This window comes from Salvelinus namaycush, chromosome 7, assembly GCF_016432855.1.
Source record: "Salvelinus namaycush isolate Seneca chromosome 7, SaNama_1.0, whole genome shotgun sequence".
Classification (NCBI taxonomy): domain Eukaryota; kingdom Metazoa; phylum Chordata; class Actinopteri; order Salmoniformes; family Salmonidae; genus Salvelinus; species Salvelinus namaycush.
The window spans coordinates 58,128,332-58,155,946 of NC_052313.1; the positions used below are offsets into that span (position 1 = coordinate 58,128,332).

Genomic DNA, 27,615 nt, shown 5'->3' on the forward strand with positions numbered 1-27,615 from the left:
TGTAGTTGATGTTACTTTAATAATTCAATACATGAACCCATACTGCTGTCAGTTACTAACCCATACTGCAGTCAGTTACTAACCCATACTGCTGTCAGTTACTAACCCATACTGCTGTCAGTTACTAACCCATACTGCTGTCAGTTACTAACCCATACTGCTGTCAGTTACTAACCCATACTGCTGTCAGTTACTAACCCATACTGCAGTCAGTTACTAACCCATACTGCAGTCAGTTACTAACCCATACTGCAGTCAGTTACTAACCCATACTGCAGTCAGTTACTAACCCATACTGCAGTCAGTTACTAACCCATACTGCAGTCAGTTACTTACCCATACTGCAGTCAGTTACTAACCCATACCGCAGTCAGTTACTAACCCATACCGCAGTCAGTTACTAACCCATACTGCAGTCAGTTACTAACCCATACTGCTGTCAGTTACTAACCCATACTGCAGTCAGTTACTAACCCATACCGCAGTCAGTTACTAACCCATACTGCAGTCAGTTACTAACCCACACTGCTGTCAGTTACTAACCCATACTGCAGTCAGTTACTAACCCATACCGCAGTCAGTTACTAACCCATACCGCAGTCAGTTACTAACCCATACCGCAGCCAGTTACTAACCCATACTGCAGTCAGTTACTAACCCATACTGCTGTCAGTTACTAACCCATACTGCAGTCAGTTACTAACCCATACTGCAGTCAGTTACTAACCCATACTGCTGTCAGTTACTAACCCATACTGCAGTCAGTTACTAACCCATACTGCAGTCAGTTACTAACCCATACTGCAGTCAGTTACTAACCTATACTGCATTCAGTTACTAACCCATACTGCAGTCAGTTACTAACCCATACCGCAGTCAGTTACTAACCCATACCATACTGCTGTCAGTTACTAACCCATACTGCAGTCGGTTACTAACCCATACTGCAGTCAGGTTACTAACCCATACTGCAGTCAGTTACTAACCCATACCGCAGTCAGTTACTAACCCATACTGCAGTCAGTTACTAACCCATACTGCTGTCAGTTACTAACCCATACTGCAGTCAGTTACTAACCCATACTGCAGTCAGTTACTAACCCATACTGCTGTCAGTTACTAACCCATACTGCAGTCAGTTACTAACCCATACTGCAGTCAGTTACTAACCCATACTGCAGTCAGTTACTAACCTATACTGCATTCAGTTACTAACCCATACTGCAGTCAGTTACTAACCCATACCGCAGTCAGTTACTAACCCATACCGCAGTCAGTTACTAACCCATACTGCTGTCAGTTATTAACCATACTGCAGTCAGTTACTAACCCATACTGCTGTCAGTTACTAACTCATACTGCTGTCAGTTACTTACCCATACTGCAGTCAGTTACTAACCCATACTGCAGTCAGTTACTAACCCATACTGCAGTCAGTTACTAACCCATACTGCAGTCAGTTACTAACCCATACTGCAGTCAGTTACTAACCCATACTGCAGTCAGTTAATAACCCATACTGCATTCAGTTACTAACCCATACTGCAGTCAGTTACTAATCCATACTGCAGTCAGTTACTAACCCATACTGCTGTCAGTTACTAACCCATTCTGCAGTCAGTCACTAACCCATACTGCAGTCAGTTACTAACCCATACTGCAATCAGTTACTAACCCATACTGCAGTCAGTTACTAACCCATACTGCAGTCAGTTTCTTACCCATACTGCAGTCAGTTACTTACCCATACTGCAGTCAGTTACTAACCCATACTGCAGTCAGTTACTAACCCATTCTGCAGTCAGTTACTAACCCATACTGCAGTCAGTTACTAACCCATACTGCAGTCAGTTACTAACCCATACCGCAGTCAGTTACTAACCCATACTGCTGTCAGTTACTAACCCATACTGCAGTCGGTTACTAACCCATACTGCAGTCAGTTACTAACCCATACTGCAGTCAGTTACTAACCCATACTGCAGTCAGTTACTAACCCATACTGCAGTCAGTTACTAACCCATACTGCAGTCAGTTACTAACCCATACTGCAGTCAGTTTAAAAGCCCCTTCATTCATAACTTCCTCCTACTGTACCGAGACTAGATTATAGACTAGTTCTCTACTCCCCCTTCTGAGTACTACATCACAATACTATACTCTATACTGCAGGAATCTCCAACCCGGTTCCTGGAGAGCTACCGTGCTATAGGTTTTCAATCCAACTCTAATCTAGCACACATGATTTTAATAATTATCTGGTTGTGAGTTGATTTATGTTAGATACAATTGCGTACAACCACGTACGACTGGTCCAATACTTAAAGAGTACTTCCGTCGTGAGGTTAGCTCCTCCGTGGATAACATAGCTATGAAATAGACTTCTTCATACCTATCGCCACTACAATAGTGGAAGACACAGTGACTTGTAGTAAAACCACTACAGATTCCCTCGACACCAATTCTGACTGACCTCCAGGCATTGACCTGAAAATTACCTGACTACGTCAGACTCATTCTGAACAAGTTGTAATCTGCCAGGATACTTGGTTTTCTTCCCTTGACATGCACGCTTGTGTAAGCATAAACGCACATGCACAACGGAACATCCAATTAGGATTTTTGCTAGGATCACTTAAGGGTTCGAGCAAAATACCAGCCTTAGTAAAGTTGAACATTTACTTTGAGGCCTTTGACTCGGCTACAGTACTCATCAGTTTTCTTCCCGGAAGTCCATAGGTCATCCCTGTAGACTACCCAAAACTAGTGCCTTACAGCTGTAGACTTATCATATAGTTATCAACTTAGGATAGTGCCTAAGCAACACACCAAGTAGGAAAACCCTAGATATGGCATTAGAGACAATGCCATGATAGTCATTTTGCCAGGACATTGGACGTATATAGAATACAGTCCAATTAGATGATTTTTGTGTGAGAACTATATTTTGTATATCTTTTGTTTATGCTTTCATTCCTTTTCGGTTGAGTTCCTTTGACACTTAGGAAGAGATAGAGCCATAAACAAAGTCCCCATACAACCATCACTTAGTGCCACAACGCCGCTCATTGGGGAGTGAACCTGCTCCTCCGCCTGCCCTGCCAGAAGCTGGGTCTGCGGTTTGTGGGGCCATTTAAAGCCCCGAGGAGAATAAACGAGGTGTGTTATAGGTTACAGCTCCCCCTTATTACCGTATTAACCCCTCGTTTCATGTGTCTCTCCTCAGGCCGGTGGTAGCTGGTCCGCTTCAAGGAGCTGAGGTGCGGAAGGTCCCTCAGCCCCCCCTGGACATCGAGGGGGCCCCGGCGTACACAGTGCGATCCATACTGGATTCCAGGCGTCGGGTGAGGGGCCTGCAGTACCTCGTGGATTGGGAGGGGTACGGTCTGGAGGAGGGATGCTGGGTGCCGGTGGAGGACGTATTGGATTAATCTCTGCTGAGTGAGTTTCACCGCCTCCATCCGGATCGCCCTGTGCCTCGTCCTCCGGGTCGTCCTCGAGGCCGGCGTCGGCGCACTGCGGGAGCCGCGCGAGGGGGGGGGGTTACTGTCACGACTTCCACTGAAGGTGGCTCCTCTCCCTGTTCGGGCGGTGCTCGGCGGTCGTCGTCGCCGGCCTACTAGCTGCCACCGATCCATTTTTCCTTTTAGTTTGTGTCTGTCTGTACTGTTTCACCTGTGTCCTATTAGTTGATTTCGGGGGGTTTATTTACCTCCGCTGCCTGCTAGTCTTTGTGCGGGAATGTTTGCTGTGGTATCTTTGTTAGGGGTGCGTGTCTGCACCACGGGGTTTTCTTCTTACATGCAGTTTGTACCGTTTGGTATGTGTTTAGGAGCAGAGGTTTCTCCTCCGTGTGTAACGTTTATTTCCCTGTGGGTGGCGACCTCGTTTGGGAGTATTCTCCCCCATGTTGTTGCTGAGCTGGGACGTCTTAAATAAACGATTGTGCCACTGGGACTTCCTTGTTCTCCTGCTCCGGATTCCTGCACCTCCCTCCTTTAAGGAGGCTCTTAACAGCCCTGGCTTGAGAGGATGGAAGTTCAACATGTAGCTAGATGTAGTATGCTAATGTTAACTAGCTGGCCTGGTGTATTATTGTCCATGAAAGGAAGTTAGTCTAGCGAGCAAGTATTTTAGCCAGGTAGCCTAGGACAACAAAAACTAAAAGAGTGTACTGTATGACAGAGTGATAGACCGTTTCGGCAACATGAAAGAGGAGGATGTTATTGGCGTTTCTCTACAAGTAGGGTGAGTCAACTTGTTTTTTCTACTTGCACACGCACACACGCACACACGCACACACGCACACACACACACACACACACACACACACACACACACACACACACACACACACACACACACACACACACACACACACACACACACACACACACACACACACACACACACACACACACACACAGAGAAATCAGTACCATGGACAGCCACATATTTAGCTTACATTGATTGGACTAAATCGTTTTGGGTATCTTTCAGTTATCATTGTATTAGACTAAGAATAGGTGATTATATGTTGAAATATTGAAGTTGAAATGGTGCTGGAATAGTGGAGTCAGCTCCTGTTTTCTTTGTGACTTGCTGTAACTCTCCATGGTTCTAAATCAATAGTTGTTTAGTAGTCTGAAATGTTCAGCAACATTAACTTGCTTGACAATGCTGTAGGTCACATAACTGTTTGTTACATGCAATATGTTTTGTAGACTTCACTGGACAGATATTGCTCTCCGGTTTTATAATTAAACAAAGGTGTGGTAGAATTTATTCTGCCACCGCGTCTTCTTATTATCTCGGCCTTTAGGCCTATATATCATGGTGTCAAGGCATATGAACTAACAGGTTACAGGGCAAACAATGGAATTATCACAACACAGGTTGTAATATGGCTTTTATCTGATATTGGCTTCCCTGGTGATTTTACCATTGCACCCCTACTGGTGCACACACATTCTGGGCTCTATTTTATAAGTACGAAGGGTTTATAAATGAGGCTCCTGGACTTTATTGCCCTGCTGCAGATGTATTAATAAGGCATTGGTATATAAAAAGGAAATAATTGAATGATTATAATAACTAGTTTTATCATAAACATAGCACTGGGTAGGTTCATTTCCTGTCATTAACCTGGAGGACCAGATCTAACACTCTATTCCACATCAAGTAACTCATACAAGCAGTAACATTAGATCTGCCAAGGCAGCAGCTAATGGGGATATATAATGAATACAAATAAAAATAACCATCACTTACATACACTTGATATAGACCCCCCTCATTCTTGGGGTGCTGTCAGAATCTATCATTGTTTCTAGAGCAGGAAGTGGACCTCTTGACATGTGTATTTCCTGTTACGCAGTATATGGTAGTTGCACTGGATAGCCCCTAGACACAGCCCAAGAGATGTGTTGTCATTGTGAAAGTCCCACTTAGAAGATAGAATACATTTACACAGCACCACTTCCTCCTCTCAGACAGCACCAGATCATGTAACTGTTTCAAACCTGTCAAATGACCATCACTTTAGTTTGACTTTTATTCTGCTGTCGATCTGAGCAGAATATGTTGGACTAACGTTTGGTTCTGCAGTTGGTCATTATGTGTGGAAGACGAGCATTCAGGATTTCTCTGCTTCTGCTGGTGTGGAGTGTGTACACAGCCTTTCAAGGTAAGATGTCCTTTTCTCAAACACACAGCATGCATGTACAGTTTGTACAACACTGAAAAAGGAAAGAGGTCCTGTCCTCATGTTTCATTTGTTAAATTTTAACGGCATTAGCATTACCTCGTATAACAACAGGAGTTCCACTCAGCACAATCTGAACTGCATTCATGGAAACAGAAACTGTGTCAAAATGTTATATATATATATACACACACACACACACACACACACACACACACACACACACACACACACACACACACACACACACACACACACACACACACACACACACACACACACACACACACACACACACACATATACATATACATATACATACACATATATATATGTGTATGTGTATATATATATACACATACATACATACATACATACATACATACATACATACATACATACATACATACATACATACATACATACATACATACATACATACATACATACATACATACATACATACATACATACATAGACACACCTTTGTCCTATGCAACAAACGGTGCATTGCAATTGTAATGCTATTCAATGCAAAACAAATATTTTAGATGAAACAAAACACTCACAAACCATTTCCCTTCATTTTTACAGAGATTCAAGTGAAAACATTGGAAACAGGAGCAGATTTGGGCACTCTAGCCTGTCCAAACCAAACCATTCATGAAATTATGTTTGTAATATGTAAGATAGATAAAGTGATAAGTGGTGGGAATGAGTGTCAAGTGTCTCTTCGGTTTGACCAAAATGGTACAGACTTCACTTGTGACCCCAGAGTCACACTGCAGATAGAGAGTGACAGAGTGTTTCTACACATCACCAACATACAACCATCTGATGAAGGGAACTACACATGTGAGTGTGTACATAATCGAGGAACACATTCTTTGCATCTCAATATTTCTGTCAATGGTAAGTGTTTGGTTTGCGTGTCACATTTAGCTTGTACTGTGAATGTTTGATCTCATTTAGTCATCTCTACCATCTCAGTCCAAGTGAACTGGATTGTAATAAAAATAGTGTTCAAACTGAGCATCTGTCAACAATGTAAATGACCAGAGTGCAGGAAGAGAAACAAGCCATATAGGATCATAATGACTTCTTCTCTTTTCATTTTTCAGGATCCCATGTCTCAAACAAACTTTCTTTCCAACGTCCTTTCAATGTCATGATAATAACAGCCTTTGCAGGATTTGTAGCTGTCGTGGTCCTTGTTGGAATAATCACGAGGAAATGTCATCTCAAGTAAGAGATTCTTATTAGCTTGTTAAATGAAAAGTTGATGGGTATTTGACATATTTGGTATTTTAATTAATCAAATAATTTGTCATAGAGGTACTGTAATAATATACTGTAAATTCAATCTCAAATAGCAATCTGATCTATAATTCACATAGAGAACTATGGGCCTCAGAAATATGCGGTAGGCTACAGGTCCAATATATGTTTGTGCTCTCTTGCCAACTAAATGTCAATGGTGTGACTGTGAGTGACAAAGATCTGGCAAGAGAGCATGAACAGATCTAACTGAGGTCATATGAAATACATGAGGGTATGAAATAGGCTACTTGACCTACGTTCGAGTCTGACTCGATAAGGTTATATTGTAAGTCACCAATAACTGAACTGTTGAGGGTTCTCACTTCCTGCCTTGTCAGAAATTAGTGTCGGAAAAAAACATGCATTCAGCCAAGCACAAACACACAAACATTTAGTTCCAGAAAGCATCAGCTGTGTAAAACCATGTTATGTTACGTTCATTCACTGGTCTTCTCTTCTTTTACACAGCGGGAGAACACAGCAGAAAGCGGTGTACACCTTTAAAGAGGTGATGCAACGACACTCTCTTGTCTGTCAGGGCTGTTATTTCTTGATGTTACCTGTAATCAATACTGTCAGGGCTGGAGTCGTAAGACTGTCAGGGCTGATATTGCTTGCTGTTACATGTTGTTGTAAGGCATCTGCAGACTATGCCCTTTCACATTTTGAATTGAATTTGACAACATTCAAAATATTTCCACAAACCCATATGACATTTTACAGTGTAATATGGTGACATATTGTTAATGTATTTGTAGGAGGAGCAACAGGACATTGAGCTCTACTGCACGCTCACAAGGAGAGACAATGGGCTCTACTCAACCCTCCAGCTGCCACACTGTAACCCCTGACAGCGTTGACCAATGACAACAGAGCATTAGACAACTTTTTAAATCACAAGGGGTTAAATAGTATTTCACCTGTCCTGGATATACAACTGTACAATATATCCATTTACTGTATATCTTGATTACTGTTATGCCCCTATTTTTACAGCTGATACACTGACTTTATATAGTTCTTTTGATTGGTTACTGACACCTGGCTGAATAGGTCCTTTACTGTAGATCGTCTTCTGTTGCTGTAAATATCAGCACTTAATGAATGAATGCTGCACATTATGTTACTAGAACCAATGTTCCTGTGGACAGATGTGATCATGTGCATTTTCTCCAGGTGTCAGTGTGTCTCTCTCTCTCTCTCTCTCTCTCTCTCTCTCTCTCTCTCTCTCTCTCTCTCTCTCTCTCTCTCTCTCTCTCTCTCTCTCTCAATTCAATTCAATTCAATTCAATTCAATTCAATTCAATTCAATTCAAGGGGCTTTATTGGCATGGGAAACATGTGTTAACATTGCCAAAGCAAGTGAGGTAGATATTATACAAAAGTGAAATAAACAATACAAATTAACAGTAAACATTACACATACAGAAGTTTCAAAACAATAAAGACATTACAAATGTTATATTATATATATACAGTGTTGTAACAATGTACAAATGGTTAAAGCACACAAGTTAAAATAAATAAGCATAAATATGGGTTGTATTTACAATGGTGTTTGTTCTTCACTGGTTGCCCTTTTCTTGTGGCAACAGGTCACAAATCTTGCTGCTGTGATGATACACTGTGGAATTTCTCCCAGTAGATATGGGAGTTTATCAAAATTGGATTTGTTTTCAAATTCTTTGTGGATCTGTGTAATCTGAGGGAAATATGTCTCTCTAATATGGTCATACATTGGGCAGGAGGTTAGGAAGTGCAGCTCAGTTTCCACCTCATTTTGTGGGCAGTGTGCACATAGCCTGTCTTCTCTTGAGAGCCATGTCTGCCTACGGCGGCCTTTCTCAATAGCAAGGCTATGCTCACTGAGTCTGTACATAGTCAAAGCTTTCCTTAAATTTGGGTCAGTCACAGTGGTCAGGTATTCTGCCACTGTGCACTCTCTGTTTAGGGCCAAATAGCATTCTAGTTTGCTCTGTTTTTTTGTTAATTCTTTCCAATGTGTCAAGTAATTATCTTTTTGTTTTCTCATGATTTGGTTGGGTCTAATTGTGCTGTTGTCCTGGGGCTCTGTGGGGTGTGTTTGTGTTTGTGAACAGAGCCCTAGGACCAGCTTGCTTAGGGGACTCTTCTCCAGGTTCATCTCTCTGTAGGTGATGGCTTTGTTATGGAAGGTTTGGGAATCGCTTCCTTTTAGGTGGTTGTAGAATTTAACGGCTCTTTTCTGGATTTTGATAATTAGTGGGTATCGGCCTAATTCTGCTCTGCATGCATTATTTGGTGTTCTACGTTGTACACGGAGGATATTTTTGCAGAATTCTGCATGCAGAGTCTCAATTTGGTGTTTGTCCCATTTTGTGAAATCTTGGTTGTGAGTGGACCCCAGACCTCACAACCATAAAGGGCAATGGGCTCTATGACTGATTCAAGTATTTTTAGCCAGATCCTAATTGGTATGTTGAAATTTATGTTCCTTTTGATGGCATAGAAGGCCCTTCTTGCCTTGTCTCTCAGATCGTTCACAGCTTTGTGGAAGTTACCTGTGGTGCTGATGTTTAGGCCGAGGTATGTATAGTTTTTTGTGTGCTCTAGGGCAACGGTGTCTAGATGGAATTTGTGGTCCTGGTGACTGGACCTTTTTTGGAACACCATTATTTTGGTCTTACTGAGATTTACTGTCAGGGCCCAGGTCTGACAGAATCTGTGCAGAAGATCTAGGTGCTGCTGTAGGCACTCCTTGGTTGGTGACAGAAGCACCAGATCATCAGCAAACAGTAGACATTTGACTTCGGATTCTAGTAGGGTGAGACCGGGTGCTGCAGACTGTTCTAGTGCCCGCGCCAATTCGTTGATATATATGTTAAAGAGGGTGGTGCTTAAGCTGCATCCCTGTCTCACCCCACGACCCTGTGTGAAGAAATGTGTGTGTTTTTTGCCAATTTTAACCGCACACTTGTTGTTTGTGTACATGGATTTAATAATGTCGTATATTTTACCCCCAACACCACTTTCCATCAATTTGTATAGCAGACCCTCATGCCAAATTGAGTCGAAGGCTTTTTTGAAATCAACAAAGCATGAGAAGACTTTGCCTTTGTTTTGGTTTGTTTGGTTGTCAATTAGGGTGTGTAGGGTGAATACATGGTCTGTTGTACGGTAATTTGGTAAAAAGCCAATTTGACATTTGCTCAGTACATTGTTTTCATTGAGGAAATGTACGAGTCTGCTGTTAATGATAATGCAGAGGATTTTCCCAAGGTTACTGTTGACGCATATTCCACGGTAGTTATTGGGGTCAAATTTGTCTCCACTTTTGTGGATTGGGGTGATCAGTCCTTGGTTCCAAATATTGGGGAAGATGCCAGAGCTAAGGACGATGTTAAAGAGTTTTAGTATAGCCAATTGGAATTTGTTGTCTGTATATTTGATCATTTCATTAAGGATACCATCAACACCACAGGCCTTTTTGGGTTGGAGGGTTTTTATTTTGTCCTGTAACTCATTCAAGGTAATTGGAGAATCCAGTGGGTTCTGGTAGTCTTTAATAGTTGATTCTAGGATTTGTATTTGATCATGTATATGTTTTTGCTCTTTATTCTTTGTTATAGAGCCAAAAAGATTGGAGAAGTGGTTTACCCATACATCTCCATTTTGGATAGATAATTCTTCGTGTTGTTGTTTGTTTAGTGTTTTCCAATTTTCCCAGAATTGGTTAGAGTCTATGGAGTCTTCAATTACATTGAGCTGATTTCTGACGTGCTGTTCCTTCTTTTTCCGTAGTGTATTTCTGTATTGTTTTAGTGATTCACCATAGTGAAGGTGTAGACTCAGGTTTTCCGGGTCTCTATGTTTTTGGTTGGACAGGTTTCTCAATTTATTTCTTAGATTTTTGCATTCTTTATCAAACCATTTGTCATTGTTGTTCATTTTCTTCGGTTTTCTATTTGAGATTTTTAGATTTGATAGGGAAGCTGAGAGGTCAAATATACTGTTAAGATTTTCTACTGCCAAGTTTACACCTTCACTATTGCAGTGGAACATTTTACCCAGGAAGTTGTCTAAAAGGGATTGAATTTGCTGTTGCCTAATTGTTTTTTGGTAGGTTTCCAAACTGCATTCCTTCCATCTATAGCATTTCTTAATGTTACTCAGTTCCTTTGGCTTTGATGCCTCATGATTGAGTATTGCTCTGTTCAAGTAGACTGTGATTTTGCTGTGGTCTGATAGGGGTGTCAGTGGGCTGACTGTGAACGCTCTGAGAGACTCTGGGTTGAGGTCAGTGATAAAGTAGTCTACAGTGCTACTGCCAAGAGATGAGCTATAGGTGAACCTACCATAGGAGTCCCCTCGAAGCCTACCAGTCTACAGTGCTACTGCCAAGAGATGAGCTATAGGTGAACCTACCATAGGAGTCCCCTCGAAGCCTACCATTGACTATGTACATACCCAGCGTGCGACAGAGCTGCAGGAGTTGTGACCCGTTTTTGTTGGTTATGTTGTCATAGTTGTGCCTAGGGGGGCATATAGGGGAGGGAATGCTGTCACCTGCAGGCAGGTGTTTGTCCCCCTGTGTGCTGAGGGTGTCAGGTTCTTGTCCAGTTCTGGCATTTAGGTCGCCACAGACTAATACATGTCCCTGGGCCTGGAAATGATTGATTTCCCCCTCCAGGATGGAGAAGCTGTCTTTATTAAAGTATGGGGATTCTAGTGGGGGGATATAGACAGACACTCTCTCTCTCTCTCTCTCTCTCTCTCTCTCTCTCTCTCTCTCTCTCTCTCTCTCTCTCTCTCTCTCTCTCTCTCTCTCTCTCTCTCTCTCTCTCTCTCTCTCTCTCTCTCTCTCTCTCTCTCTCTCTCTCTCTCTCTCTCTCTCTCTCTCTCTCTCTCTCTCATCTCTCTCTCTCTCTCTCTCTCTCTCTCTCTCTCTCTCTCTCTCTCTCTCTCCTCTCTCTCTCTCTCTCTCTCTCTCTCTCTCTCTCTCTCTCTCTCTCTCTCTCAGCAACAACCAACATAGGATATACCCCTCAGCTCTCTTCTGAGAAACAGAACACTGGCTTTTTCTAGCTTCAGAAGGAGTTGGTAATTGAAGACAGCTGTTTCTGACGAGAGGGCGGGGTCAGCTCCAATCAATGGGGCCGACCAATCAGCTGCTTAGAGGAATCCAGGAAGCCATCCTGAAACACACACATACAAACAAAACAACAACACAGAAACTGGGGAACGTAACACTTACGTTGATTGGATTAAATCGTTGTGGGTATCTTTTAGTTTTCACTGTATTAGACTAAGCATAGGTGATTAGATGTTGAAATGTTGAAGTTGAAATGGTGCTGGAATAGTGGAGGCAGCTGCTGTTTTCTTTGTGACTTGAGGTTACTCTCCATGGTTCTAAATCAATAGTTGTTTAGTAGTCTGAAAATGTTGGAAACATTACTTTGCTTGGCCATGCTGTCGGTTATATAACTGTTCATTATATTCAATGTTTTGTAGACTTCACCGGACAGATGTTGCTCTCTAGTTGAGTAATTAAACAAAGGTGTGGTTGAAATCATTCTGCCATTGTCCTCTTATTGTTTCAGCCTTTAGGCCTATATATCACAGTGGCAAGGCATATGAACTAACAGGTTATAGCGCAAACAACTCAATTATCACAGCACATAGGTGATTTTACCCACGCACCCCTACTGGAGCACAGTCCATTTTTATAAATGACGCCCCTGGACGTTATTGCCCTGCTGCAGATGTATTAATAAGGCCTTGGTATATAAAGGTAATAATTTAATGATTATAATGTTATATCATAAACATAGCACTGGGTAGGTTCATTTCCTGTTATTAACCTGGAGGACCCGATCTAACACTCTATTGCACATCAAGTAACTCATGCAAGCAGTAACATTAGATATAAAAAAAACACCTAATCGAACAGCAGGGACTGTGAAGCAACACACACACGATAGCATGCGCACTATATACACACGTACACATGGACTTTGTACTGTATATATGTGGTAGTGGTGGAGTAGGGGCCTGAGGACACAGTCTGAATGTATTGTAATGTTTTTAAAATTGTATAAACTGCTTTAATTTTGCTGGACCCCAGGAAGAGTAGCTGCTGCCAAGGGGATCCATAATAAATACATATACAAATAACCATCACTTACATACACTTGATATAAACCCTCCTCAGTCTTGTGGTGGTGTCTATCATCTATCATTGTTGCTGGAGCAGGAAGTGGACCTCTTGATACAGAGTTTATTATTATATGTGGTGGTTGTACCGCATAGCTCCTAGACACAGCCCAAGAGATGTGTTGTCATTGTGAAAGTCACCCATAGAAGATAGAATACATTTACACAGCACCACTTCCTCCTCTCTGCCAGCACCAGATCATGTAACTGTTTCAACCTGTCAAAGGACCATCACTTTGGTTTGCTTTGGTTTGACTTTTGTTCTGCTGTCAGTCTGAGCAGAAAATGTTGGACTAACGTTTGATTCTGCAGTTGGTCATTATGTGTGGAAGACGAGCATTCAGGCTTTCTCTGCTTCTGCTGGTGTGGGGTGTGTGCACAGCCTTTCAAGGTAAAATTTGTCCTTTTCTCAAACACACAGCATGCATGTATAGTTTGTACAACACTGAAAAAGGAATTTGTGAAATGTTAATGGCATTAGCATTACCTCGTATAACAACAGGAGTTCCACTCAGCACAATCTGAACTGAATTTAGATAAGAAGCAACATTTGTGTCCGAATATTCTCTTAATTTATAAATGTGTAATTATTCTTTTTTGTTATACACCCTTCTCTAATGCAACAAATTGTGCATCGCAATTGTAATGACAGTCAATGCAAAACAAACATTTTAAATTAAACAATATGCTCAAACCATTTTCCTTCATGTTTACAGAGATTCAAGTGAAAACATTGGAAAGAGGAGCAGATTTGGGCACTCTAGCCTGTCCAAAGCAAACCATCCATGACATGACGTATGTAATATGCAAGTTAGATAGAGTGATAAGTGGTGGGAATGAGTGTCAAGTGTCTCTTCGGTTTGACCAAAATGGTACAACCAGCACTTGTGACCCCAGAGTCACACTGCAGACAGAGAGTGACAGAGTGTTTCTACACATCACCAACATACAACCATCTGATGAAGGGATCTACACCTGTGAGTGTGTACATCATGGAGAAACACATTTTTTGCATCTCAATATTTCTGTCAATGGTAAGTGTTTGGTTTTGCGTGTCACATTTAGCTTGATCTGTGAATGTTTGGTCTCATTTAGTCAATTCTACCATCTCAGTCCAAGTGAACTGGATTGTAATAAAAATAGTGTTCAAACTGAGCATCTGTCAACAATGTAAATGACCAGAGTGGTGAAGAGAAACAAGTCATATAGGATCATAATGACTTCTTCTCTTTTCTTTTTCAGGATCCCATGTCTCAAACAACCTTTCTTTCTATTTCATAATAAGAACAGCCTTTGTAGGATTTGTAGCCGTTGTGGTCCTCGTTGGAATAATCAGGAGGAAATGTCATCTCAGGTAAGATATTCTTATTAGCTTGTTAAAATAAAAGTTGATGGGTATTTTACATATTTGGTAATTTAATGAATCAATTACTTTGTTATGGTACTGTAATAATACACTGTAAGTGCAGTATTGGTTTGTGCTCTCTTGCCAACTAAATATCAATGTTGTGACTATGAGTGAGACAAAGATCTGGCAGGAGAGCATGAACAGATCTAACTGAGGTCATATGAAATACATGAGGGTATGAAATAGGCTACTTGACCTACATTCGAGTCTGACTCGATAAGGTTATTGTAGGTCACTAATAACTGAACTGTTGAGGGTTCTCACTTCCTGCCTTGTCAAAAATGAGTGTCAGAAAAAAAACATGCATGCAGCCACGCACAAACACTTTGCTCCAAAAGCATCAGCTGTGTAAAACCATGTTATGTTACGTTCATTCACTGGTGTTCTCTTCTTTTACACAGCAGGGAGAACACAGCAGAAAGCGGTGTACACCTTTAAAGAGGTGATGCAACAACACTGTCTTGTCTGTCAGGGCTGTTATTGCTTGATATTACCTGTAGTCCCAATACTGTCAGGGCTGTTATTGCTTGCTATGTTACCTGTAGTCATAATACTGTCAGGGCTGTTATTGCTTGCTCTGTTACCTGTAGTCATAATACTGTCAGGGCTGTTATTGCTTGCTCTGTTACCTGTAGTCATAATACTGCCAGAGATGTTATTGCTTGCTCTGTTACCTGTAGTCATAATACTGTCAGGGCTGTTATTGCTTGCTCTGTTACTTGGACTCGTAAGGAATCTGCAGACTATGCTCTTTCACATTTTCAATTGAATTTGCCAACATATTTCCACAGCTCCATATGACATTTTACAGTGTAATATGGTGACATATTGTTAATGTCTTTGTAGGAGGAGCAACAGGACATTGAGCTCTACTGCACGCTCACAAGGAGAGACAATGGCCTTTACTCAACCCTCCAGCTCACACATTCTAACCCCTGACCTCTGGCACCAATGACAACAGGGCATTAGATACCTTTTTCTATCACTAGGGGTTAAATAGTATTTCACCAGCCCTGGATTTACAATTGTACAGTATATCCATTTACTGTATATCTTGATTACTGTAATGCCCCTATTTTTTACAGCTGATACACTTCAACTTTATATAGTTCCATTGATTGGTTACTGACACCTGGCTGATTAGGTCCTGTACTGTAGATTGTCTTCTGTTGCTGTAAATATCAGCACTTACTGTATGAATCCTGCACAGTATGTTACGTAGAACCAATGTTCCTGTGGACAGATGATGTGAATCCTGCACATTATGTTACGTAGAACCAATGTTCCTGTGGACAGATGTGATCATGTGCATTTCCACCAGGTGTCAGTGTATTGCATTTGTAAAAGATATTCCCTGCAGCAGTAGAGATGTACAGTCATCATCACAACAATCTTCATGCTTTTTGGGGGAAGGGGGGGGGGCTTGCCTGTTTTGCATGTTATTTTGGCATTAATACGTGTCACATTTCAGTTTGCGAACAATGTAAAAAAAAAAGATAGGATTGAGGTAATAAAGCCGCATACAAACATGGTTTCTTTTTTGCTTTCTTGAGACTAACATTAGCCTGCTATTCCTTGAGTAAGGCAGCTCCAATATGCAGGTGTTTCAGCCTAGCTCAGTGCTTTCTGTGGTGGTGAGGCAGGCCAGCAGAAAATAGGAGCACGGCCCAGCAGAGTCATTTGGAAGGAATCAGAGGCTAACTGCAAGCGTTGAAAAGAAACCACTAACATTAGCCTGCTATTCAATGGAGTGGATGTGTTCCCACCAAAAATCCAGAGAATGCCAGACTTTGATGACAAAATTTGCCCACAAAGGACCGCTGTGCCACCTTCACAAGGTGAGTCCGAAAATGTCTTGTATGCTGCTGCATAAATGATGTAATATGCAAGGGAGAAATGTATACTGTAGCTAAGAAAGTAATACTAAGTGTATGTTGTGTAGTACGCTGTTAGTAGCCCATGTGCCTCACCCTAATAATTTGGTCTATTTTCACCAACATAGTATTGTAAAACACATCGTTCGTGGTCAGGGGTGTGCTTGTTTGGCTACTTTTTTGTACAGCTTTGATAGTGCAGTGCTACTGATAGTAGTGGTGGTGGTTGGCTTGCACGTGCAACTTCAGCGCACAAAACATTCTATAATAGAATTGTGTTATTTGACATGTAAAATTAAAGCTAATTTAACGCGTCAAATAGTATTTTATGACGTGTATCTTTTTTGACACGCAAAGACCCAAATGGCATTCAATGTCCCTCACTCTAATAATTTGGTATATTTTCACCTCTTAAATTTTGCCTACTGTTCTAACTCGGTGGTGCACATAAGCCTATAACCTGTTTTAGAGAAATGTAATCATTGAATATTGTAAGTGTCACGTCCTGACGATAGTGCTTATGTGTTTTGCTTGTTTTAGTGTTGGTCAGGACGTGAGCTGGGTGGGCATTCTATGTTGTGTGTCTAGTTTGTCTGTTTCTGTGTCCAGCCTAATATGGTTCTCAATCAGAGGCAGCTGTCAATCGTTGTCCCTGATTGAGAATCATATATAGGTGGCTTGTTTTGTGTTGGGATTTTGTGGGTGGTTGTTTTCTGTGTCAGTGTTTGTGCCACACGGGACTGTGACGGTTAGTTTGTTTTGTTATTTTGTAATTGTATATTGTTTTCATGTTATTAAATCATGGAAACTTACCACGCTGTACATTGGTCCTCCGATCCTTCTCGCCTCTCCTCGTCCGATGAGGAGGACGAAATAGACTGCCGTTACAGAACCACCCACCTAACTCGGACCAAGCAGCGTGGCTACAGGCAGCAGCAGCGGCCCACTACACAGGACTCCTGGACATGGGAGGAAATTATGAACGGTAAAGGACCCTGGGCTAAGGTTGGAAAGGATCGCCTCCCATGGGAACAGCTGGAGGCAGCTAGGAGAGCAGAGGCAACCGGAGAGAGGAACCGGCGTTATGAAGGTACGCGGCTAGCACGGAAACCCGAGAAGAAATCCCAAAAATTTCTTGGGGGGAGGCTAAAGGGTAGTGTGGCGAAGGCAGGTAGGAAACCTGCGCCCACTTCCCATGCTTACCGTGGAGAGCGGGGGTACGGGCAGACACCGTGTTATGCGGAAGAGCGCACGGTGTCTCCTGTACGTGTGCATAGCCCGGTGCGGGTTATTCCACCTCCCCGCACTGGCCGGGCTAGATTGAGTATTGAGCCAAGTGTCATGAAGCCGACTCAACATATCTGGCCTCCAGTACGTCTCCTCGGGCCGGTGTACATGGCACCAGCCTTACGCATGGTGTCCCCGGTTCGCCAACACAGCCCAGTGCGGGTTATTCCACCTCCCCGCACTGGACGGGCTACGGGGAGCATTCAACCAGGTAAGGTTCGGCAGGCTCGGTGCTCAAGGGAGCCAGTACGCCTGCACGGTCCGGTATATCCGGCGCCACCTTCCCGCCCCAGCCCAGTACCACCAGTGCCTACACCACGCACCAGGCTTCCAGTGCGTCTCCAGAGCCCTGTTCCTCCTCCACGCACTCTCCCTGTGGTGCGTGTCTCCAGCCCAGTACCTCCAGTTCCGGCATCACGCACCAGGCCTACTGTGCGCCTCAGCAGGTCAGAGTCGGCCGTCTGTCCAACGCCGCCTGCACTGCTCGTCTGCTCAACGCCGCCTGCACTGCTCGTCTGCCCAGCGCCGTCTGAGCTGCCTGCCTGCCCAGCGCCGTCTGAGCCATCCGTCTGCCCAGCGCCGTCTGAGCCATCCGTCTGCCCAGCGCCGTCTGAGCCATCCGTCTGCCCAGCGCCGTCTGAGCCATCCGTCTGCCCAGCGCCAACTGAGCCATCCGTCTGCCCAGCGCCATCTGAGCCGCCCGTCTGTCCCGAGCCATTAGAGCCGTCCGTCAGTCAGGAGCCGCTAGAGCCGTCCATCAGTCAGGAGCCGCCAGAGCCGCCAGCCAGTCAGGAGCCGCAGAGCCGCCAGCCAGTCAGGAGCCGCCAGAGCCGCCAGCCAGTCAGGAGCCGCCAGAGCCGCCAGCCAGTCAGGAGCCGCCAGAGCCGCCAGCCAGTCAGGAGCCGCCAGAGCCGCCAGCCAGTCAAGAGCCGCCAGAGCCGCCAGAGTCGCCAGCCAGTCATGAGCCGCCTTCCAGTCATGAGCCGCCCTTCAGTCATGAGCCGCCCTTCAGTCATGAGCCGCCTTCAGTCATGAGCTGCCCTTCAGTCATGAGCTGCCCCTCAGTCAAGGTGTGTTATAGGTTACAGCTCCCCCCTTATTACCGTATTAACCCCTCATTTCATGTGTCTCTCCTCAGGCCGGTGGTAGCTGGTCCGCTTCAAGGAGCTGAGGTGCGGGAGGTCCCTCCGCACCCCCTGGACATCGAGGGGGCCCCGGCGTACACAGTGCGACCCGTACTGGAATCCAGGGCGTCGGGTGAGGGGCCTGCAGTACCTCGTGGATTGGGAGGGGTACGGTCCCGGAGGAGAGATGCTGGGTGCCGGTGGAGGACGTCTTGGATTCATCTCCGCTGAGTCAGTTTCACCGCCTCCATCCGGATCGCCCTGTGCCTTGTCCTCCAGGTCGTCCTCGAGGCCGGCGTCGGCGTACTGCGGGAGCCGCGCGTCGGGGGGGGGGGGGGTTACTGTCACGACTTCCACTGAAGGTGGCTCCTCTCCCTGTTCGGTCGTCGTCGCCGGCCTACTAGCTGCCACCGATCCATTTTTTTTTTCCTTTTCGTTTGTGTCTGTCTGTATTGTTTCACCTGTGTCCTATTAGTTGATTTCGGGGGTTTATTTACCTCCGCTGCCTGCTAGTCTTTGTGCGGGAATGTTTGCTGTGGTATCTTTGTTAGGGGTGCGTGTCTGCACCACGGGGTTTTCTTCTTACATGCAGTTTGTACCGTTTGGTATGTGTTTAGGAGTAGAGGTTTCTCCTCCCCGTGTAACGTTTATTTCCCTGTGGGTGGCGACCATCGTTTGGGAGTATTCTCCCCCATGTTGTTGCTGAGCTGGGACGTCTTAAATAAACGATTGTGCCACTGGGACTTCCTTGTTCTCCTGCTCCTGATTCCTGCACCTCCCTCCTTTAAGGAGGCTCTTAACAGCCCTGGCTTGAGAGGATGGAAGTTCAACATGTAGCTAGATGTAGTATGCTAATGTTAACTAGCTGGCCTGGTGTATTATTGTCCATGAAAGGAAGTTAGTCTAGCGAGCAAGTATTTTAGCCAGGTAGCCTAGGACAACAAAAACTAAAGAGTGTACTGTATGACAGAGTGATAGTCCGTTTCGGCAACATGAAAGAGGAGGATGTCATTGGCGTTTCTCTACAAGTAGGGTGAGTCAACTTGTTTTTTCTACTTGCACGCACGCACACACAAACACACAAACACACACACAAACACACACACACAGAAATCAGTACCATGGACAGCCACATATTTAGCTTACATTGATTGGACTAAATAGTTTTGGGTATCTTTCAGTTATCATTGTATTAGACTAAGAATAGGTGATTATATGTTGAAATATTGAAGTTGAAATGGTCCTGGATAGTGGAAGCAGCTCCTGTTTTCTTTGTGACTTGTGGTAACTCTCCATGGTTCTAAATCAATAGTTGTTAGTGGTCTGAAAATGTCGGCAACATTAACTTGCTTGACCATTGTCACGCCCTGGCTATAGAGAGGCTTTTTATTCTCTATTTTGGTTAGGCCAGGGTGTGATTAGGGTGGGCAGTCTATGTTTGTTTTCTATGTTGTTTTGTTTCTATGTGTTTGGCCTGGTGTGGTTCCCAATCAGAGGCAGCTGTCTATCGTTGTCTCTGATTGGGAGCCATACTTAGGTAGCCTGTTCCAACCAGTGTTTGTGGGTAGTTGTTTTTTGTTTCGTATCTGTACCAGACCAGAACTGTTTCGGTTATTCTTTTGTCATTTTCGTGTTAGTGTTCGGTTATTAAATTAAATATGAACACGCACCACACTGCACCTTGGTCCTCATCTTCTTCTCTTGAATGCCGTGACAACCATGCTGTCGGTCATATGCTGTCGGTGCGTGCGTGCTAGTAGAAAAAACAAGTTGACTCACCCTACTTGTAGAGAAACGCCAATGACATCTGTTTGTTACATAGCAATATGTTTTGTAGACTTCACTGGACAGATGTTGCTCTCCGGTTTTATAATTAAACAAAGATGTGGTTGAATTTATTCTACCACTGCGTCTTCTTATTGTCTCGGCCTTTAGGCCTATATATCATGGTGTCAAGGCATATGAACTAACAGGTTACAGAGCAAACAATGGAATTATCACAACACAGGTTGTAATATGGCTTTTATCTGATAGTGGCTTCCCTGGTGATTTTACCAACGCACCCCTACTGGTGCACACACATTCTGGGGTCTATTTTATAAGTATGAAGGGTTTATAAATGAGGCCCCCTGGACTTTATTGCCCTGCTGCAGATGTATTAATAAGGCATTGGTATATAAAAAGGAAATAATTGAATGATTATAATAATTAGTTATATCATAAACATAGCACTGGGTAGGGTAATTTCCTGTTATTAACCTGGAGGGACCAGATCTAACACTCTATTCCACATCAAGTAACTCATACAAGCAGTAACATTAGATCTGCCAATGCAGCGGCTAATGGGGATCCATAATGAATACAAATAACCATCACCTACATACTTGATATAACCCCCCCCCCCCCCATATGTGGTGGTTACACTGCAGAGCCCCTAAACACAGCCCAAGAGATGTATTGTCATTGTGAAAGCCACACATAGAAGCTAGAAAAACATGACACAGCACCACTTCCTCCTCTCTGCTTGCACCCATAACATGTAACTGGGTCAAACCTGTCAAAGGACCATCACTTTGGTTTGCCTTTTGTTCTGTTGTCGGTCTGAGCAGAAAATATTGGACTAACGTCTGGTTCTGCAGTTGGTCAATTATGTGTGGAATACGAACATTCAGGCTTTTCTCTGCTTCTGCTGGTGTGGGGTGTGTGCACAGCCTTTCAAGGTAAGATTTGTCCTTTTTCTTAAACACACAGCATGCATGTACAGTTTGTACAACACTGAAAAAGGAAAGAGGTCCTGTCCTCATGTTTCATTTGTGAAATGTTAATGGCATTAACATTACCTCATATAACAATCTGAACTGCATTTAGGGAAGAACCAACATTTGCATCAGAATATTCTCTTTTTATATATATACACACATCTTTCTCTTATGCAACAAACTGTGCATTGCAATTGTAATGCAAAACAAACATTTTAAATGAAACAATACACTCACAAACCATTTCCCTTCATGTTTACAGAGATTCAAGTGGAAACATTGGAAAGAGGAGCAGATTTGGGCACTCTAGCCTGTCCAAACCAAACCATTCATGACATGATGTCTGTAATATGTAAGTTAGATAGAGTGATAAGTGGTGGGAATGAGTGTCAAGTGTCTCTTCGGTTTGACCGAAATGTTACAAACAGCACTTGTGACCCCAGAGTCACATTACAGATAAAGAGTGACAGAGTGTTTCTACACATCACCAACATACAACCATCTGATGAAGGGATCTACACCTGTCAGTGTACATATAATGGAGGACATCATGAGCTTCATGTACATATTTATGTCAACAGTAAGTGTCCAGTCTGATGGGGTTGTTCATTAGAATTTTAAAATGACCCTCAGTATACAGTTTATCTGATGTGTAATGGTAGAGAGAAGAGCCATGCTGGATCACAAGCAGTTTCTAAGGATTTCTTTCTCAGGATCCCATGAGGACATGGATCACAGACATTTCCATATTGAGAGGCTAGTAGGCCTAGCAGCAGCTGTTGCTGTCATGGCCTTTGCTGGCATAATTATGAGGAAAATGCATTTTAAGTAAGAGATTCTCTTCAGCTCTGTTCTGTAATGAGTATTTGTCCATTTTGGTATTTGTATAATTACGTTTTAATGGAGAAACTGTAATAATAAAAGTGCCTACTCAAAAAAATCATATTTATAATTCAGGTACTGAACTTTGTCTCAGAAAGGCATCCAATGCTGTAGCCTGCTGAGAAACAATGTGAAATACCTAAACACTATGTCACATAAAAAGTAGGTCAATTAGCCTAGGTTTTAACTCAGAGTTTGAGGTTTTTGGTCATTAATGTGACTAACAATTGCACATTTGTGGCTTCTCGGTTCCTGTCTTGTCAAAATGTAGTTCACTGAAGGAAAATGAACGCACACGCATGCGCAAACATTTTTTTGCGCCACAAGACATGCACTGAGTAAAATCATCTTCCATTTGGTGTGATGATGCTATCTATCTACGTTCATTCACTCGTCTTCTCTTTTACACAGCAGGAGAACACAGCAGAAAGCGGTGTACACCTTTAAAGAGGTGATGAAACGACACTGTCTTTTCTGTCAGGGATGTTACTGCTTGATGTTACCTGTAATCGTTAGACTGTCATGGCTGTTATTTCTTTCTGTTACCTGGAGTCGTAAAACTGTCAGGGCTGTTATTGGCTGTTACCTGTTGTCGTGATACATCTGCAGACTATGCTCTTTCACATTTTCAATTGAATTTGCCAACATTTACAAATATTTCCACAGCCCCATATGACATTTTACAGTGTAATATGTTGACATATTGTTCATGTCTTTGTAGGAGGAGCAACAGGACATTGAGCCCTACAGCACATTCACAAGGAGAGACAATGGGCTTTACTCAACCCTCCAGCTGACACACTCTAACCCCTGACCTCTGGCACCGTTGACCAATGACGACATGTCATTAGACACCTTTTTCTATCACTAGGGGTTAAAAAGTATTTCAGCAGCCATGATATACAACTGTACAGTATATCCATTTACTGTATATCTTGATTACTGTAATGCCCCTATTTTTACAGCTGATACACTGACTTTATATAGTTACATTGATTGGTTACTGACACCTGGATGAATAGGTCCTTTACTGTAGATCGTCTTCTGTTGCTGTAAATATCAGCACTTACTGTATGAATCCTGCATATTATGTTACGTAGAACCAATGTTCCTGTGGACAGATGTGATCATGTGCATTTCCACCAGGTGTCAGTGTATTGCATTTGTAAAATATATTACCTGCAGCAGTAGAGATGACCAGTCATCATCACAACATGCTTCATGACAATGTATTTTCCTTGCTTTCAATGTTCCATCTCCATGTATCATGTAGGCCAACTTGAATTACATGTTCAAGTGAAGAGATGTAACGACAAAACTAAACCATTCATTAAAACTTCATTTCCAAACAGATCCATGACCTCTATAGTAATATGTATACTGTATGGCCTGTATGTATCTAACCCAGCATGTACAATCTAGAGGAAAACTCACTATTATCCACATCAGGCTTATATGATATAAGAACCCTTCAGCCTTGTGGTGGTGCAGAATCTATCATTGTTTGTGTCTAAAGAAGGAAGTGGACCTGTTGAGGTGGCTGTTGTTAATATGTTGGCCTCTCTGTGGTGCTTTGCAAAGACCAAGATGCACTAGCAGAGGTCCAAGTGTTTCTGTGAAACAGTAAGACAGGTAGAAGCTAGAAAACAGAACCACTTCCTCCTCTCAGCTCTCAAGGTCCATTTTAACTAGTCAACCCAAGTTTGACTTTGTTTCTCTATTGAACTGTTAAAATGGCGCCGGAAGAAATGGCAGCAGTTTTACGGGCGCCCAAACAATTGTGCTACTGTAATATCCTATGTTTCACGGAGTCGTGGCTGAATGACGACATGGATATTCAGCTAGCGGGATATTGTTATGAATTTGATGAATAATGACTAAATGATGTATACATTTAACGTAGAACTATAACTAACAGAATTCTACCCTGTCACTGTATGATTGTATGAAATTTATTAGAATCATAAATCTATAAATATGATGTGTGTAGTTTTAGTCAGAATTAGAACAAGGACTTTTTGTTCCATTTTAGTATGTAAGCAGGGTGCAAGTGTGAAACAAATGATAAGAGGAGCTATTGACAGACAAGCTGTACTACTGTGTTCCTTACAGAACATTCTGTCCCCACCCAGGGAGGGGAGAGACCTTGGGCTTGTAGTAGATTGTATAACAGGTGGCAGACAATGTATGAGTAGGAGAAGACTTGTGAACTATATTGTCATTGTCTCGGAGAGGAGGAGGGACATTTATGACGAAATGTGAGGTATATAGACCAATGTACAGGAAATGATTTGCAGAGCTCTCGTAAATAAACATTCTGACTATTGTAGACTGGCCTCTGTCTGTTTCATTTCAACAAGAACCTTACAAATTCTTGGTAACAGACCGAGTAGTTTAATTGAAGTTCAGTTTATGAACACTGAGAACATAGTTATCTTGACAGATATACGCTGCACCGGCAAGATAGAACAGCACACTCCGGTAAGACGAGGGGGCCGGTCTGTGCATATTTGTAAACAACAGTTGGTGCAAGAAATCAAAGGAAGTCTCTAGATTTTGTTCGCCTGAAGTAGAGTATATTTTGATACATTGCAGGGCACACTACTTGCCTAGAGAGTTGTCAGCTATACTTTTCATGGCTGTTTATTTACCACCACAATCAGATGCGGGCACTAAGATCGCACTCAGTCAGCTGTATAAGGAAATAAGCAAACAGGAAACCACTCACCCAGAGGCGGCGCTCCTAGTGGCCGGAGACTTCAATGCAGGGAAACTTAAATCAGTTCTACCTAATTTCTACCAGCATATTAAATGTGCAACCAGAGGGAAAGAAATTCTAGATCACCTGTACTCCACACACAGAGACGCGTACAAAGCTCTCCCTCACCCTCCATTTGGTAAATCCGACCACAACTCCATCCTCCTGATTCCAGCTTACAAGCAAAAATGAAAGCAGGAAGCACCAGTTACCCGGTCTATAAAAAAAGTGGTCAGATGAAGCAGATGCTAAACTCGGTCCTCTGGACAGCGAATGTCACACATCACTGCCTGGTACGGCAATTTCTCAGCCTCCGACCGCAAGGCACTACAGAGGGTAGTGCGTACGGCCCAGTACATCACTGGGGCTAAGTTGCCTGCCATCCAGGACCTTTACACCAGGCAGTGTCAGAGGAAGGCCCTAAACATTGTCAAAGACCTCAGCCACCCCAGTCATAGACTGTTCTCTCTACTATCGCATGGCAAGCGCTACCGGAGTGCCAAGTCTAGGACAAAAAGGCTTCTCAACAGTTTTTACCCCCAAGCCATAAGACTCCTGAACAGGTAATCAAATGGTTACCCGGACTATTTGCATTGTGTGCCCTCCCAAACTTTTTACACTGCTGCTACACTCTGTTAATCATATATGCATAGTCACTTTAACAATACATTCATGTACATACTACCTCAATTGGGCCGAGCAACCAGTGCTCCCGCACATTGGCTAACCCGGGCTATCTGCATTGTGTCCCGCCACCCACCACCCCCTCTTTTACGCTACTGCTACGCTACTACTCTGTTCATCATATATGCATAGTTATTTTAACCATATCTACGTGTACATACTACATCAATCAGCCTGACTAACTGGTGTCTGTATGTAGCCTCGCTACTTTATAGCCTCGCTACTGTAGACAGACTGCGTCGTTTTACTGTTGTTTTATTTCTTTACTTACCTATTGCTCACCTAATACCTTTTTTGCACTATTGGTTAGAGCCTGTAAGTAAGCATTTCACTGTAAGGTCTACACCTTTTGTATTCGGCGCACGTGACAAATAAACTTTGATTTGAACAACTGACGTTGGATAGACGTTGAGTTCTGTACTCAGTCTGAGCAGACAACATTGAGTAAGTAATGTTTGGTTCTGCAGTTGGCCAGTATGTTTGTATTCAGGCTACTTCTGCTTCTGGTGCAGTTAGTCAATAAGAAATCAACTTCACTTTTTGCTCAATCTCAATCCCATGAAACAGTACACTCAATCTGTTTCCCTTCATGTTGGCAGTGACTGAAAAAAAGACATCTGTCTGCCCAATTATTTTTTGTAATATATAAGACTGAGTGATAAGTGGGGGGAATGACTGTCAAGTGCAATTTCAGACCAACCATAATGGTACAGACTTCACTTGTGACCCCAGATTCACACTACATATAAAGAATGACAGAGTGTTTCTACACATCACCAACATACAACCATCTGACATAGGGAACTACACCTGTGTGTACATCACGGAGGAACATAATTCTTTCATTTCAATATTTCTGTCAAAGTGTTTCTACACAGTGTTTGGTCTGATGGTGTATATTATCTTTGCTTACTTCACTGAAATTCAGTGACCTTTAAAATGCTACAGTGTGATAATGAAAGTCACAGTTGACAGAAATGTTATAGGTGCAAAATCCTCTCACAACCTCACAAACCACAGAGGCCTCATTTATAACCATTGCGTACATTTCACACTAAATATATGCGTGTGCCATTTCTGAAAAGACTGCACACCTGCATGTTTCCCATTATAAATCAGACCTGTCTTGAAACTGTACGTGTGGGAAAGAGTATTAAAACTCTGCCTGAAAATGCTCATCATTCATCTGTGAATGGTCCTGGTGCACCAAAAAAAAAAAGTGTCAATGGAAGCCAGTTTGGATTTGGCTTCAGACCAATCACATCACAAGCCAAATATCTTTATTGACAGAAAAAAACGTGAGTAGTTACATCTCATTGTGTTGTTGTACTCCGGTGGCTAACTAGCTAGCTAAAAATCTGCCCTTTCCCAAATTAGCCATGGAAGGAGATTTAATCTTGTGATTTTACTTAATTCTCCATACTGGCCACTGATCATAACAGCGATTCTGATCCAACCATAAATTAATATATTGTACCCCTGGCTTGAGAGGATGGAAGTTCAACATGTAGCTAGATGTAGAAGGTTAATGTTAACTAACTGGCCTGGCGTATTGTTGTCCATGAAAGGAAGTTAGTCTAGTGAGCAATTATTTTAGCCAGGTAGTCCAGGACAACAAAACTA

The 27,615-nt window shown here is 42.9% G+C and overlaps 1 long non-coding RNA gene across 1 annotated transcript; it reads left to right on the forward strand.

Annotated features, from left to right (window-relative positions):
- The first annotated feature begins 6,838 nt into the window (after positions 1 to 6,838).
- On the forward strand, positions 6,839 to 23,439 carry LOC120050572. The gene is made up of 3 exons (XR_005477207.1): positions 6,839 to 6,949; positions 7,493 to 7,532; positions 23,272 to 23,439. It is a non-coding gene; the product is annotated as an uncharacterized LOC120050572 (long non-coding RNA).
- Positions 23,440 to 27,615: the final 4,176 nt, after the last annotated feature.